Raw genomic sequence first — 4,822 nt, 5'->3', positions numbered from 1 at the left:
GAGTCTTGTTTCCTTGCATTTATGAAGCTATTTCAGAGCATCAACAAACACCTGTATTGGAATATATAGATTTCAAAAATGTTATCATTAAGAAATAGATTTTATGCGTAAATTAGCATATTCACAAATAAAATAAATATTTTACTGTAACGGGAAGAGAAAATACATAGCAAAGTCTAGTATGCCCTCATGATAAGAGGGACTAAGTGTCCACTCACTTCGACTTCTATTCATACCATAGTGAATCACCAACAACACATTTCTTCTGTATTCGTGTCAAGCTTGTGAAATGATTTGTTGGAAGATGTGCAATGAAAAACTTCTGGTGAATTTTTGTAATCGCAGGAATGAAGATGTTAATACAGTTCGAATGCGCTTAGACGTCGTACACACATTCAATATTTATTCTTAACCTGTTTCATTCAACAGAAAACGTTAATTTTATATCGTCAAGACAATATTTATAATATTCCGCGAATATGCCACCTCCTTCAGTGCAGTAACTATTAGTTCTAGAGATAACATGAGCAGGACTTTATGTAGGAAATTTACTGTAGTTTAGCCGGCTGTTGTGGTAAAGCGGTTCTAGGCGCTTCAGTCTGGAACCACGCTGCTGCTACGGTCGCAGGTTCGAAAGCTGCCTCAGGCGTGGATGTGTATGATGTCCTTAGGTTAGTTAGGTTTAAGTAGTTCTAAGTCTAGAGAACTGATGACATCAGATGTTAAGTCCCATAGTCCTTAGAGCGATTTGAACTATTTTGCTGTAGTTTAATTTTCTCCAGGGAAACAAATTCGCTCGAGGCGCCAGTTTTAGAGTTATTCAAGATAAACAGAAAAATGTGACCCTTATGTGACCTTTAGATGTCCCCCCCCCCCTCTCCTCTCACACACTGTCCACTGGCCCTGTCGTAACTACCACGCTTACACCAGACCAATGGGGATTTTTATTTTGTTATTCATGACACTCCCTCCTACTACTGTTCAAATATTGGCGTCTACACGGTTTTCCTCACCCCTGTGTTCGACGTTTTTTGGTCATTGTAGATTGGGTTAGTATGGTGGTGATTTGTAGGATACACATTATCATTAGTAAGGAGCGCAGTTCTGTCGTAAAAGTTTCGCTTGCAGGTGCGGTTGTATAGACGCACAGTGAGAAACCACACCTAATATATCACTTGCTCCACTCTGCATGCAGCTTGAGAGCCGTCAGGTGGCGGGGGTCGACAAGGCGTCAGCTGATGCCACAAAATCTCCTGGGCGCATGCGCATCTCCGACGGCGGACCGTCCATTTTTCGTGCCGTGCGGTCAGGACATGACAGCAGCGATACGTCAGCGTCACTGACGTGATTAATGACGGCCGGCTTCCAGGGAGCCAATCACATCCTTCCATCTCCCTTCATCCCTGTCAAAACACCACAGACGCTGAAAGCGACGACGGTTTAGCACCGAGAAGCATACCAAATTTCTGTCAAAGTATCGTAGGCAGCATCTGAGGTTAGGTCCTTCATCCATCACTGTAGCCTCTAAGACGGTAATTACACACTCGACGTAATCGTTTTTCTGCTTCCGTCACGTGCGTGTCGGTTTATTTAAACAAAAAACACTTACCCTAGTATTTATACAGACCCATCAGGATGAATTATATTTCCAAGGTAATTGGTACAGTTCTATAAATCTAGAACTGTACCTACAGTTTAGACAATGCACAAGTCCATGCATAAACTTCGTCTGCTCTTAAACTTAATGATAGAGACATAAGTTTATAAAGACGGTTGCTACCTGTAATAAGTAGACCTAAGCTATGAAACTTTGAGCCTAATGTGCCTCAAGAAAATCGACAGACGCTAATGAGACCGACATTGACAGGCTTTAAATCCTTGCCTCGTAAAAACAATACAGTCAACATAAACCCTATAACTGAAGTAATACAGGACGAGGCAGCGGAAAGAGATGCATCCAGAACGAGTGAATACATCCATGTGCGGCACTCGCAACCTTTGGTCGGTAACGTGGTAAATCTTCTGACACGTACACAATTCATTTCTCACATCTATAGTGGTTGTATTATCACATAGACTTAATGTAAGTCCGGGAGAGTTCGACCATTTTTGTCTTCAGCATAAAATTTGTATGTTGTTCAACTTTTTGTGATTTCTAGCAGCATATTCGTACAGTGTGTCGTGTAAGCTTAGATGCAATAAATTACTCAGGCACTGCTACTTAAAATAAAACAGATACGATAAAACAAAAACATACTTGAGTGGTCCTTCTCACCCTTAGCTTTATGGGTAAGATGTACCAGTGTACGGGGTGAGATGGATCATATAAAAATGGCTATACATGAAGAAAATAGACAATTAAAATAACGTATTATTCTTTCGAATATGTAGTAACAAACACAGAGAAATATTACATACTTTATCCCAAAACAATTTTACCAATTTACTATAGTTCTTGATTGAACACTGGATTTTCAATGAGCTGTTGGTTTTATTAAGGCGTAAGCCTGTCTTTGTCTCACCTCAGCAATTACACCTGTAACCAAATGTTGACCATTGTTAACATGCAACTCACTGAATCCAGTCGTAAATTTTTATAAGTTTCGTAATAGATTTTACCGCAATCAACACATTAATCCTCATCTCAAACATCAAAGTTATTTTAGTAGTCTTCTACAATTTCTGCACCTCATGAAAAAAGTGAGATACTTGCAGTATTTTTCTTATTGACTTCCTTAAGTCAGTTTTTCTGTTTCCTTTCTTTTCTAATCGATCTTTTCCTTTATTGTTTAAATATTCTAGGCAGAGTTTAGCTCTTTGGATACAGTTGTTGCCTTCCTCTTAGAACTCGGGGTTTCATCAATAGAAAGAACAGGTGACATTTCTTCCAAAAGTTTTGTCTGTGTTGGCTTATGATCAGTTAGTTTTTAGGCGGTTATCTTGTAAGGTCTATGTTGAGTCGGAGTGAAGGCCAAAGTTGTGTCAGTGAACGAGTTTGACGTGGGCAGATAACTCTGCCGTTTTGGTGTTCTTGGTATCAGTAGGTCTTTTGATGAGCTCTGAAGTGGTTGGTTGGCCCATCGACAAGAGTCTGTCTTCCATTTGTTGGCATAGACGTATCTTCCGACAAATAAGTATAATCTGACACTGTGGCCGTCTTCATTGAGATTATTGCATATGCCTGGAAGCTAAATTTAATTGTGCTCCATCTCCCCCAGATAACTCCGGTCCATCTCTCTCGATTGTCTGGGAGAAGGAGAAGACCACGACTTCTGTGTTGAGGCAGCGATCTCGGTGGCTATTTTAAGTTAATTTCATGCTTATACATTTGTCAAGCTCGCAGTAAAATAAAAGTTCATCAGTATTGAGGAAAGTAAGCCTTGATTCTAAAATTATGTAACTAATCGATAAAACTTGTCGGCTTAACAGATAAGAGAGTATGATTGTCATCCAGAACTAACAAGTAAATTACAGCAATAGTTCTGCACCACGTTTGTCAACAAAAGAGCTTCCTTGCAAGTAGCGGGAGTTGCCCTCCAGCGGTGCATTTGTGAAACATGCCAGTGGTCCGTCTCGACCAATGGCCCGGCTCTCCCGAACTTACTCTATCACTCCTTTCACCTCTGGCAATCCTTATTAATTTGAAAAATGCCGAGTTGCACCGAGCTTTGGAGCCACATTAAAAATCTGTTGTGGGCTACATGTCAAATGTTGGGGTCATAGAGGCATAAAGATAAGGATCGCACAGGCTCTACGACGAGCACGGAGAAGTGTACTCCAGGCGCCTGACAGGGGCGTATATAACACATTGTACTGTCTCGCCTGTTACAATAAACAGAAACGGAAAAAAACTTGTCGAAATAGCGCCCACCGTGCTATAGTCGACGAAGTGTAATACGATATTGTAGTGTCTGTGTTGTTAAGACGAAGATGCAACGTTCCTTCGGACATGCTAGCATGCATGCGTAAGTACTGTAGCTGTCAAACAACTTTTTCGTGCAGGTATGTAGACTTTCATAATGTATACGACAACCGTAATAATAGACACGAATAATAGCGAATATCGCCAAACCGTCAGAGCTTAAAGGGAGACCGAGCTAGGTGGCGCAGTGGTAGCACACTGGACTCGCATTCGGGAGGACGACGGTTCAATCCCGTCTCCGGCCATCCTGATTTAGGTTTTCCATGATTTCCCTAAATTGCTTCAGGCAAATGCCGGGATGGTTCCTTTGAAAGGGCACGGCCGATTTCCTTCCCCAACCTTCTCTAACCCGAGCGTGCGCTCCGTCTCTATTGACCTCGTTGTCGACGGGATGTTAAACACTAACCTAACCTTAAAGGGAGCCGGAGGTGGTCAAATCCAAAAAATTACAATTTTTTTTTTTTGCTACCGAAAATTAATTGGAACATTCCTCTTTAATTTAAACTTCGAATTATTGTTCTACTCGTCCTAGAAGTGGAGTTATTACCATTTTCCACCACGCCTGCAGAGAAAATGGGCGGCCGCCGAATGCATCTAACACCCTCTCGTGACTTCCTGGCGAACTACCTGGGATTTTCTCGGCCTGTTACGCATACAGCGCCTTATGTTACGCATACATCGAGTGTGTAAGGGTTGGCTACATTCTTTTCTGTGACAAATGAAGCGCTAAGAGCGCGGAACATCGTCTCTTTGCTGTTTACTGTTTCGAATTAGTTCAGTGTTGCGCCTGTTGTTGGTAGTATTATACTTCTTGTGTAAAGCATTGTTCTGGTTACGATGCCACGTTTTAGTAAGCGTGTATATAAGAAGAGGAAGAACGTAGGGAAAAGAAAATTAACA

The 4,822-nt window shown here is 41.4% G+C and overlaps 1 non-coding gene across 1 annotated transcript; it reads left to right on the top strand.

The window, feature by feature from the left end:
• The first annotated feature begins 4,095 nt into the window (after window positions 1–4,095).
• On the top strand, window positions 4,096–4,167 carry Trnaa-cgc (transfer RNA alanine (anticodon CGC)). Its single transcript has one exon. It is a non-coding gene; the product is annotated as a tRNA-Ala (tRNA).
• The last annotated feature ends 655 nt before the right edge of the window (window positions 4,168–4,822 follow it).

Source organism: Schistocerca serialis, chromosome 4 (assembly GCF_023864345.2).
Source record: "Schistocerca serialis cubense isolate TAMUIC-IGC-003099 chromosome 4, iqSchSeri2.2, whole genome shotgun sequence".
NCBI lineage: Eukaryota > Metazoa > Arthropoda > Insecta > Orthoptera > Acrididae > Schistocerca > Schistocerca serialis.
Note: the sequence above shows the minus strand (reverse complement) of the source record. Positions and strands in the feature narration are given on the sequence as shown.